The following is a 12,469-nucleotide window of genomic DNA, read 5'->3' on the forward strand; positions in this document are numbered from 1 at the left end:
GGGAGGACTACAGAAGTATAAATACACACAGAAGATAATCACACAGATGGAAAACAGGTGAGGGTAACCACTAATTGGAAACAGGTGGCAAAGGGACACGGGGGAAAAAGTTAACCAAAATGCACAATGAAACTGTGACCACCAAAATAAGGCAGGAAGTGCACCAAAGACACTGGTAGTAATACAATACATAAAGGCAAACAAACAAGCAGTTGAGTGGGCACAGGGGAAATAATTTCTAAATTACATGCATAAGGGAACAGAATTCCAATAAATATTAAAACCAAGGCCAAGATAGACAAAAGAGGGAAGCAGAGGACAAAAACAGACACAGACATTAAAACCCACAGATAACTCCAAATAATAACACCGTGAACAGTCACAAGGGGGTGGCAGACAGGGATCGTGACACACCAGAACAGATACCCTGTCACCCGTCATAAAGTAAATGTTAATTATTAATTATCGTTATTACATGAACACACTCAGAATGTTTAAGAAGCCCTTGACCATTCACGCACACAGTGAGAGTTTTTAGTTTTTGTTCTTTGGTGGACAAATTTTGATTGAGTTTTCATTCCAGGCAAAATAGTAGTTGCCTCACAGCAAGATTTTCCTGCATTCAAATCTGACCTGGTCCTTTCAGTGTGGAGTTGGCATCACCCCGTCTGTGTTTGTGTGGGTCCTCTCTGGGTGCTCTGGTTTCCTCCCACTTCCAAGACATGCAGGTTACTTGAACTGGACACTATGAAATTGATCATAGGTGTAAGTGTGAATGAATGTTTCTCTCTAGGTGTTCCCTGCTAACATATTCTCATTCCTAACACATTTGGACACTTGGCTCAGTGCCCCTATGCATCACTATGACGAATTAGGCAGCACCTTCATGTCACACTGTGACAAGTGGGGAAATGGATTTTTTACAGCAGTGTCCTTTCTCTCTGGTAACAGACCTATGTGCTTGATTTCTGTGCCATCAAAGAACATTAATCTATGTTTTGGTTATGAACATGGTTAAGGTTATGGTTAGAGGAAGCATTTCTTCATGCATCAAATAGTGATGCATAGGGGCTACCCACCTCGTCAGGTATTGAAGTTTGGTCCAAACGAACCTTTTGTGTCAAAATTTGATGAGTTTGGAGTGTGACTGTGTTGCCCCTGCCTTTCACCTAGTGACTGCTGGAATAGGCTCCAGCAACCCCTTGACACTTAACAGGACTGTGTGGGTTCTGAAAATGAATGATTGAAGTCATTTATATTATTATTAAGAAAGCAGCAGCAATCGTTGTACCACTGTGACAAGTAGCAGCATATGTTAAAGCTCTGACATGATGGCTTAACTGTCAGAGGAATATTGTAAAAGCTCAAAGCTGCTAGTTGATTTAGCAATCTATTCTTTGTTTCATTTTCACTCATTATTCACAAATCACTTAGGATTCTAAAACATGAAAGCTGGGAGTTGGGCTTCTTTAAATGTAAAAGGTGGGGAGCCAAAGTGAATTCTGCCAGGTTTCAACAGCCTTATTAGAATATACCAGTGTTCTTGTCACATGGAGATTTTAACTAGTAAAAGCTGTTTCAGTAGCTCAACAATGCATATTAGTGCCCTTGTCATTTTGGTTCCTAAACTCAGTAAACGTAGTCTCTTACACTCGGAGCCAGGCTCATTACAACAAACTAGTACTACTGTTGTGGGCTGGGGTGTTTGGCTGGCTTTGTTTTTGTTTTCTGTTTCTCCCACCAGGTGGTATGCATTCAGGACTGAGTGGCTGAGCATTAGGACCTCACCCTGAACACCTGAGGCTTGTTTTCACGTGCAGGTCATCAGAACTCACAGCTGTGGTATATTCCGTCTTGATCAGAGATTGCTGCATTTAAACCTTGAATGCACAGTGTGTGATTGCCAGAGACTCGATCTTGTGAGCAGACGTGTGAGATCGACGTCAGGAGAACAATCTCACCATTACGGACGCAGAGACCTCTCCAGGTTTGACGCCACAGTCTGTGAAGGAGGATTGGGTGAGGTCTCACGCTCTTCAGCACACTTCCTGAGGTAATTTGGTTTTGGTGACTTTTATGAAGTAATGACAGTGGATTTGGTGTCCCTCACACCTTGGGTTATTGAGCTGTCACGTTATGCTAATTGTCTAATCAGCTTCTGCTGCAGTGGAGATTTGAACTGAGTTGTTCCGTGCCTGCAGGGTGAGAAGCTGATATATATTTAAGCCAGGAAGTGTTTGCTGATTGTGTGCACCCTTTTGAGCTGTGTCTCTCTGTGTGTAGAGTGTTGGACTCACCTCATGTTTTCTTTCTTCACAGACTCGGTTTGTCGCGGCCACCTAGGGGGTGTCGGCGGGGTCCCTGGGTCCGAACTGCTGTGGCTCTGGACCGTTTGCGCTGCTGAGGGCGCGCCGTGTTTTCACCTCACCAGACCACGGACATTTTTGGTTGTTTATCACTGCACTTATTATGATTATTAAATTCTGTTATCTTTTGAACCGTGCTCTGCTCATTTCGTGCTGGGTCCTGTCAAATGCTGGGTCGGTGCTCCGACCGCGTCCGACACATAACAACTGCTGTTGTATAGTACTGTACATGTACTTTGTCACCATGGAACAAAGCTCATTATAGCATATTAGTAACTCTGTCATGTGAGAATAACACGGTCTGGTCTTCTATAGGTCGTGACCTACAGAAAAAAAGTGAGGTGGACATGAGGGAATAGAAATATAATAATATTTCCATGTCCAACCTCCTTTGGCCGTCATTGGATGCTGTTTCCCCCCATCTGTCATTGTGCTGCTAATAGCACAGAGAATGGGTCAGCCCAGAGGTCATTCACCCAATCAGAATCCAATGCTGGTAAACTGAAAGTGGGATGATTATCTCTCTTTCTTCTCATCTTTTCTCATTATGATTACATCTTTTCTCCCTCTGACTTCCTCTGTGACTATCATTCTCTCTCAGCCCGTATCTTTCCGTCTCCCTCCTTGCATTTGTTTTGGAAGTCTTCCTTTCTCTGTCTCTCATTAATCAGCGTATCATTCTCCTATAGAAAATGCAGTCAGCTTCAGTTCAGCCGCGGGTCAATCGGCACATTTAGACCTCACGTGGGCGTGCGTGCCTGCACACATGAATGCATATAAACCCCATGGGGGCTGGTGCACACCTGGGTGTAGTTGTGTGTTTGTGTGTGTGCGTGTGTTGCATCCATAGTGTGGCAGTGAACGAGGCACTGCTCTCTCTCTCTTCTCTTCATAAGCAATATGTCACGTCACAGTTCTGTTAAATTCTGCAGAAGATTGAATGGCACATCATCTGCATATTGCAGCAATATTGTCATTGCCAGTTTTCTGGGGAAACCTCACCCCACCTTTACAATAACTAAAAGGTGACTTGAACATGTATTAAATGTATAGCAAACTCATGATCATATAAAACGGCTGTAAACGGGGTGTAAAATTTTAAAAAATAGCCAGTTTTCACAATAAATGTCAAAAACAGAGAGGCCTCTTTATGATCTGTAGCACATGGACTGAAGTACATGGCACAAATGAAATTGGGTGTGTCCATCTCTGTTGGCTATTTACACAGCATGTAAACTGAGGACAAAGTAAAGGTACACAGACTCAAGCTGAAGACGCCCTGGCAGTGAATGACGACGGTGAGTTTTGCCCACTGGCAACAATTGTTGCCGAAGTGTATCACTCTCATTTTCTACTCACAACTAATGCAACCTTTTCCAGTTATAAAAAAAAAAAAAAAAATCTGGGCATAAAAGGGTTAAACGGCATTTATTCAGAAACTCTGGTAACAGTTGACAGGAAACGCAGTGTCTCAGGTCCGGCAGGCGTCACTCTGAATGGAGTCCAGGCATCATTTCAGTACACGATGGAGCAGATATGGGGGAGTGGTTTCTCAGAAAGCCACAGCAGAGGGATTAACAATTTTCACAGTTTGTTAAACAGCAAGCAGACTTACAGCAACAGTTTCAGAAGGCAAAGCAAGTGGGTTATTTTCACTTAGACTTTTTCTCAGTTTCTAAAATACTAAACCCTATTGTCTGAACTACTGTAAATGCTCAGTTGCCTGAACCCACTGATTGAATCAGTCACTCTTTTGACAAAACCAATAAGCACTTTTCACCTGTTTAGACACAACTTCCCAACACATTTTTATTGTGATGCACCTGTGTTGCATAATGGTGAGCACAGGTGGCAAAAGTCAAACACAGTTAAAGCGCTGGTGTCACCGGTTGAACACAACAACTCAAAATTGATCACACTTGTGGCCAGTGATGTGAGGGAACATATATAAGCCAGTTCAGAGAGCACTGGTTTGTGAAGCACGACAATTGGATAGAAATCTGAGAGAGGAGTTTGTGTGAGAGGAGGTCCAGGTGGTCAAGGGGGTCAGCTAAGAGAAAGAACAGTAAAATCTGATGAAATCAGAGCTACTGTGATTGACCGTGTTCTTGTCCATGGTATGAGCATGAGGGAGGCCGGACAAAGGGTCCAACCAAACATCAGTAGATTCACTGTGTCCACCACAATCTGAGGATTTAGAGAACTTTATAGTATGTAAACGTTGACAGGAATTACTGTATGACTATACTACTGTACCACAGTATACTGTAAGTAAATAAATGTTTCAGTACATCACTGTGCCAGTGTACTGTAGTATTGTAATGGAGGGTTAGCCTAGTATTCCATGTATTTTTGTACGTTATTTTTACATAGGCTTACTGTATACAAGTGCTAAATGCACATGATTTCTGTTACTTTTTGTACTACATAAGAGCTACATGTAAATGCACAGGACTTCTGTTTTATGTCCTTTTTTTTTTACTATGTACAAGTGCTAAATGCACAGGTTTTTTGTTTTCTAACATCCATTTAGCCTACGGTGAACAATAAACATTTATTTCTACAGCTTCATGTACAGAACATTGTATTTTCTATGTAGTGTTTAGAGACTGCGCAGTAGTGTTTTAATTTTGATTGACTCTGGGCACGATTTGACAACATAGTTCAGTTTTGAGCACAGATTGAACTGTTTTGAGGTGAAAGTTTGGTTTTGCAAGAGGAGTCTAGGGTTTTGTGAATGTAGCTTGAAAATTTGGTTTTGTGTTCATAGATTAGGGAAAAGAAGAGCAACTTTAGAGAAATGTGTCTGAGCAATTGAGAAAAACTGTACATAGCACCAAATCACAACAAAGTTGCCTCAAGGTGCTTCACACAAGTAAGGTCTAACCTTACCAACCCCCAGAGCAAGCACACAGGCGACAGTGGTAAAGAAAAACTCCCTCTGATTTGAGGAAGAAACCTCAAGCAGACCAGACTCAAAGGGGTGACCCTCTGCTTGGGCCATGGTACAAATACAATTACAAAACAAATATACAGGAAATTTTGCCAGTGCACAGGAGGGAAGGGTGGCAGAAGTAGACATCACTCCCATCTCTGGATGGAGCTGTACCTCAAACAGAGAGAAAAACAGAATCAGGCATTGGAAAGACAACAAATACAGTATAATTTATCAGCATTAAGCAACAAGAAAAACAGAAAAAATACTAAGGTAATCGCCGGCCACAAGCCCTAAGCTTCACTAAAAAACCCCCAGAATTTAGATAAAGTTGAGGCTGTAAAGTTGAGCAACTAATCACAGTCACCTGGAAATAATTACACTGTGATCACAGAAAGGATGTGAAAATGGAACACAAAGAGCATGGAGATAAAAGTGCACAAACACAAGAGGATAACCTAAATGTGACTGGAGTGCATTAAACTGAAAGTAAAACTAAAGAGACACCTGTACATTGCTCCATGCACTTCAGCCACAACTGAATAGAAGAAAGACCTGCACATTGCTCTAAGCGCTGTGGGGGCAAAAAAATGAACACCAACACACTGCAAGAGCTTTTGTGGAATAAACTAACTCAAACAAAGTTTAAATGTGAGCGGAGAAATAACCTGGAGGGAGGATGAAATGAATAACTGAATAAACAAAAGGTGCGTAAAAACAATCGCTTGCTCATGACGCGCGACAGTATCTTAATTAATTACCCGTATGTCTTAGGTGTAACAAGAATTACCAACCAATCAAAGTCCCATCTCTAATAGCCTTGAAGAGCCCTGTGTGCTTATTAGCTGCAGCTGCTGCACTGTTTACATAGAGGAATCAGAACTGAGATGTTTTCTGGTGAGGAAATGGATCTGAGTGCAGATTATCAATAATTTGTGGGAGCAGCATCCACCACACTTCCGTGAAGTGGAAGCAGTTGAGTTCCTCATTCCTGCAAAAACACCTTCTCGATCTCCATCCACCTGATCTCCTCCATATCCCACAGATGGCCTCCTGCTACATCTGGACATTCCGTGGTCAGCTCCATCTTGGCGATCCTTGCCTGTGAAGCCAGAGGACAAGAAAAAACAAGTTAGGGCTGTGCCTTCTGCTCTTCCTCAGGTAGTTCTTTAGGTGACAGAAACCTCACGTCTTTCCAATTCCATTGATGCATATTTGGGCAGCAAAACCCATTTCAGCAACTTGAAACTACAGCATGACATCATCATTGATGCTGAAAAACTCGTCCATGCCTTTGTCTCCTCTGGGCTTGACTACAGAAACTCGCTACTCTTTGGGATCTCTGGAAAAAAAATCTTCAAAGGCTACATTACATTCAAAACAGTGCAGCTAGAATTCTGATGAGAATATGTAAACAGGAGCACATTACACCTACTCTCCATAACCTTCTCTGGCTCACCATCACCCACAGAATCCATTTTAAGATTGCTCTCATCACCCACCAATGCATCCATGGCAATGCCCCCCACTTACCTCAAAGACCTCCTCACTCCCAACATATCCTCCCATTGCCTCCATTCATACAACACTAATCTTCTCTGTTCCCCTCGCACCAAACGTCACACCATGGGAGACAGGGCCTTCTGTTCAGCTGCTGTTCATATTTGGAAGTCTCTCCCAGACTATTTGAGGGCTCAAACTATGGAATCTCAAGACAAAAAGCCTCAAGAACATATCTGTTTAGACAGGCCTATCACAGGTCTCAATAATTTGAATCTGTTGTATCTTAGTCTTTTTTATTCTATTTTATAATTTTATTTTGGTTTTATTCTATTCTGCTGACTGTTTGTTTTTAATCTTAAGATTTACTGTTTTTACTCTCTTGTTTATCCTTGGTTCTATTTTTTTATTGTTTTATTCTGTAGTACTTTGAGATTTTTATTCATGAAAGGTGCATTATAAATGAATCATCAGGACATTGTGTAACGTGATGTCATTGAACATCATGTTACACTCAATTTGTGTAAAGCAATCAGTTTTGTTGATGAATGTTAATTTTCTATTATGAATGAAATATTTATCTAATTACATAAATCTGTAAACACCAGAAGTGTTTTACTATGGAAAACTGAAAGGATGATGTCATCCCCCTGCCTCTGGAACATGTTAACAGTGGAATTTAGCTTTTTTTTTTTTCTCTTCTTGTTGGTAGTGGAACAAAGTGCCGGCGTCCTCCAGCTGAGAAACTCATGCGGAGCAGACAGACACTGAAGGGCTTCCTAAATAACCCTTAAAAAAAAAAACCCTTAACAAGTAGCTTCCGTCGTAAGGAATTTATGCATTTCCAGACGTCATCTTCCAAAACAAGGGTGTCATGTGGGGAACAGTTTTCATCTGTGATGATGAATCCTGGCAACAGGTCAGATTAAAAGAATTTATTTAATACGTGTGCCAGCTTGCTTCTGAAGTTTTAGCTTTCGTGCACATCTTCTTCTCCATTTTTTGCAGAAGTGTTATAGCGCTACATACAGGCCTGACGTGTACTACAGCATTTTCACGGGGTTTCACTGGATCTGTGAGAATGGAGATATTTCTTGAATGGAAAACTTTTTGAAAATGACATAGAAAAAGACTGTATAGCAGAAGTTCAGTTTCAGTGTCAACAAGGCCTTAAAAACAGGGAATGAAATTAAAATAATAAACGGGGAATTATTTTTGTGGGGGTGCTATGACGAATCCAGAGGGAACTCTAGCACCCCCTAGCGCCTCCCCCTGGCGCTGCCCATGAGTTACCATCTCTCCGCTGCAGTCAGGTGAAATGTGGGTGTTCCCTTGACCTTTTCAGGTTGCTGGGGTGCGTGCTGGCTTCTTCTTGGATCCATTCAACACCCACTATTAATAAATACACAATAATCCCATGTAATATGTGTAGATCGTCATACATCCAAACATAACAACAGTAATACACACGCAACAACAATAATAAATACATGCATGTGTATTATTACTAAAATAATACCTAATAAATGATATGCATATTATCTGCACTAAGATCTGCATTGTCTTTATTCAAGTCTTACAATTTTCTGTGAGGTATGTTACATCCAGCATTTCATGTTTCCTAGTGTTTGGAAACACCCATTCCCACTGTTTGAAGGCACCCTTCTGCATGTAAGTTGACATGAGAGAACCACAGCAGGGTTCCACAGAAGATGCACTAAAAAGCCCATTTGTCAGATGTGGCATTTTTTTAATTTGCCTCATAAGTCAAGGATTAATCAGTCTACCATAAATTTACATATCCAGCAAAACTGATACATAGGCTTTAGTGTATAAATCTGACCACACTAACAAAGGAGAGGGCACAAAGGATAAAAAGGAGTATAAGAATCCTTAGGAGAGGAGCAAAGACACAAGAGAAAAAGAAGGTCCTCTAATCTGAGCACAGTGAATCTGTCTTTCATTTACCGACCATGAAGTCATTTTTTTTTTTGTTATTGACAGTTTGCTCTTCTGCAGTGTGTTACAGCCAGGAGGTGCTTTATTCAGACACAAAAAGTGGTCTGGTTATCACATGGTAACCATATGCGGAACGGAACCTTTTTCCTTTTTCTCCCCCTCGTGTGTTTGCCTGAGAACTATGTCCAATATGAGTGGCCTAATAGATGAGGAGTTTGGGAACACAGCCCCAAAGAATCCAAGCTAATAACATGACTCAGTTAATTAGAGAACAGGCGCACACACAAGCGCGGCAGGGAGCTCACAGGGGTGGATTCAGGCTATAAGGAAGAAGAAAAAAAGAGGTTTGAAATGGTAATTGATGAGGGAAGTCTGATCCTTACAGTTGGTGGTGAGGAGGAGGGAAGGCAGAGGAAAAAACAGAGGAAAAGAAGTGAGCAAAGGGCAGAAAAACCAGATGGAATCAGAGGACAAATTAAAGAACTGATGTCCTGTTGGAAAATAAATTATATAATTTATGCTGCTGTGATGGATCCAGTCATTTTTTATGGTGACACCTTATAAAGAGAAAAGTTTTGAAGTCGACAGGAAAGGAGGGACGATGTACAGATACAGAAAAGGAGAGATTCTGTGCCACAAGTGATGATGCACATACATATTGGATGTAAATGACATAATTTGAATACAGTCATAATGTGCTGTGAAATGCGGCAATAATGTACAAAATCAACTGAATATTTAATGAAGGCAGTGAATAAAAGAGAGCAAAGAACAATTCTGGAATCCACTTAAGCGTGCGCCACGTTTGGGCCACATCGTACTGAAAAAGTAAATTCCTTAACCTTGACCTTTGCCCAAATGAATTACTCACTCACTCATCTTCAACCACTTATCCACGATCAGGCATTGGATTTGTTAAAAATCAGGCATGTGTCAGTGATGATAAGATAATCAAGAAAAATGTGACGTGGAAAAGCAATAGAAAAACGGAGAACAGGAAGGAGTAGGGTTCATATGTCAGAACTGTGAAGTTGTATGCTGAAGCAGAAGTGTCAAATATCAGAGGTGAATATGGGACAGGAAATGTCACATCAAAAACTATACTTTAATATAAGAAAAAAAGGAGCAGGATGTAACAGCACAGCAAAAAAGCTACAATACTGGGATTGGAAAGAGAGTTGAAGCTGCTGAAGGAGTTACAGTCAAGACAACACAAACAGAAACAACAGAAGACGAAAAAAGTGTTCGTCTAATTAGCGTGACGAGTGAGTTGTTGCCACTGCGGCTCAGAGGTGACTGAAGTCCTGTCAGCCTACAGATGGATGTTTCCCCTCCAGACCTGTATAATTTTGAGTCAGTTTCATAGTTGGAAAACTGGAAAGGTACTCTGCAAAATGCAAGGAAAAATGGAAAAGAATGAGAAAAGGCTCAGATAATAAAGCAAGAATGTTAGAGATCAAAAGCAGCTCTGCTTCATTAAAAAGTGACATCATAGCAAATATTGATGCTATAAAACAACGTTTAAGTAATCAAAGAAAAAACTGATAATGAAAAGGAAAGAGATAAGAGAAAACACTGGTGTCATAAAACAGTAATGTTAAAGAGATTAAAAGAAAAACTTTTAGTGAACGGAAACAGGAAAATTATGTCATAAAACAGCAATGTTAAAGGAATTAGAAGATCTCATAATGAAGATAAAAGTAACTAGCGTGTTGCCCGTGGGGATCCACGGGCTCTGGAATGGGTAGTGTTTCAAAAATACGTAGCTGACATTTTTCAAGGGTGGTAATAAATTATGCAAAGTTTCTATAATGATTCGGAATTGTGTGTTTGAATGGCATGTGAGTCTAGAATATTTTTAGGATCTTAGAACTCAACAGTTTTTAGAAGAACTCAACCCTTTTATTTCTTGTTAATTATGTAATTTTTTAATGTTAATTTACTGTTTTAATGTATTTATACATTGTTTAGGCTCTTGTTATCATATACACATTATTATTATTTTTTTAATTTTATTATTACTTCTGTTTTGTCATTTGAGTTTTAAATAGACCACAGTTGAAATAAGTGTTTTCACTTTCGTGTGTCATCCATGTATTTTTAACATATTTCCAATTTTATATTATCTAAAATTCTATCTAACTATCTTGCTTGCCTCTACTGGTGGTTGGCTCTCACTGCGGTATTGTATCACTTCCTGTTCCGGAGCACAGCGGTGTTTTTCTGTATCTGTTAGCTGTTTAATCTGCGCAGTTAGATTGATCTAGTTATCTAGATTACGATTTGTTTCCCAGTGTAATCTTTACGTGCCTTAACTAAAGCACTCATTCTGCTGAATCACCTCTAAATTATTTACACATTATTCACTTTGCGTGTTTTTAGGAATCCGCTAGCTTAGCGTAGCTACTAGCTCTTAGCCGATTTAGCATGGCGGCTTCTCCTGTCTCTCCCGCACTTTTCTGCTCTGGGTGTGAAATGTTTAGTTATTCCTCGGCCTCCTTTAGCAGTAATGGTACTTGTAATAAGTGTAGCTTATTCGTAGCTTTGGAGGCCAGGCTGGGCGAATTGGAGACTCGGCTCCGCACCGTGGAAAATTCTACAGCTAGCCAGGCCCCTGTAGTCGGTGCGGACCAAGGTAGCTTAGCCGCCGTTAGTTCCCCTCTGGCAGATCCCGAGCAGCCGGGAAAGCAGGCTGACTGGGTGACTGTGAGGAGGAAGCGTAGCCCTAAACAGAAGCCCCGTGTACACCGCCAACCCGTTCACATTTCTAACCGTTTTTCCCCACTCGACGACACACCCGCCGAGGATCAAACTCTGGTTATTGGCGACTCTGTTTTGAGAAATGTGAAGTTAGCGACACCAGCAACCATAGTCAATTGTCTTCCGGGGGCCAGAGCAGGCGACATTGAAGGAAATTTGAAACTGCTGGTTAAGGCTAAGCGTAAATTTGGTAAGATTGTAATTCACGTCGGCAGTAATGACACCCGGTTACGCCAATCGGAGGTCACTAAAATTAACATTAAATCGGTGTGTAACTTTGCAAAAACAATGTCGGACTCTGTAGTTTTCTCTGGGCCCCTCCCCAATCAGACCGGGAGTGACATGTTTAGCCGCATGTTCTCCTTGAATTGCTGGCTGTCTGAGTGGTGTCCAAAAAATGAGGTGGGCTTCATAGATAATTGGCAAAGCTTCTGGGGAAAACCTGGTCTTGTTAGGAGAGACGGCATCCATCCCACTTTGGATGGAGCAGCTCTCATTTCTAGAAATCTGGCTAATTTTCTTAAATCCTCCAAACCGTGACTATCCAGGGTTGGGACCAGGAAGCAGAGTTGTAGTCTTACACACCTCTCTGCAGCTTCTCTCCCCCTGCCATCCCCTCATTACCCCATCCCCGTAGAGACGGTGCCTGCTCCCAGACTACCAATAACCAGCAAAAATCTATTTAAGCATAAAAATTCAAAAAGAAAAAATAATATAGCACCTTCTACTGCACCACAGACTAAAACAGTTAAATGTGGTCTATTAAACATTAGGTCTCTCTCTTCTAAGTCCCTGTTGGTAAATGATATAATAATTGATCAACATATTGATTTATTCTGCCTAACAGAAACCTGGTTACAGCAGGATGAATATGTTAGTTTAAATGAGTCAACACCCCCGAGTCACACTAACTGTCAGAATGCTCGTAGCACGGGCCGGGGCGGTGGAT

At 41.1% G+C, this 12,469-nt stretch overlaps 1 long non-coding RNA gene across 2 annotated transcripts in view; it reads right to left on the bottom strand.

Moving 5' to 3' along the window:
* Positions 1–5,298: 5,298 nt before the first annotated feature.
* Positions 5,299–12,469, bottom strand: part of LOC117502456 — a 73,466-nt gene continuing 66,295 nt past the window's right edge. For both annotated transcript variants that reach the window (XR_004558302.1, XR_004558303.1), the window contains exon 3: positions 5,299–6,403. This is a non-coding gene — a long non-coding RNA (uncharacterized LOC117502456). The remainder of the gene's footprint in view (positions 6,404–12,469) is intronic.

This window comes from Thalassophryne amazonica, chromosome 20 (assembly GCF_902500255.1).
Source record: "Thalassophryne amazonica chromosome 20, fThaAma1.1, whole genome shotgun sequence".
Lineage (NCBI taxonomy): Eukaryota > Metazoa > Chordata > Actinopteri > Batrachoidiformes > Batrachoididae > Thalassophryne > Thalassophryne amazonica.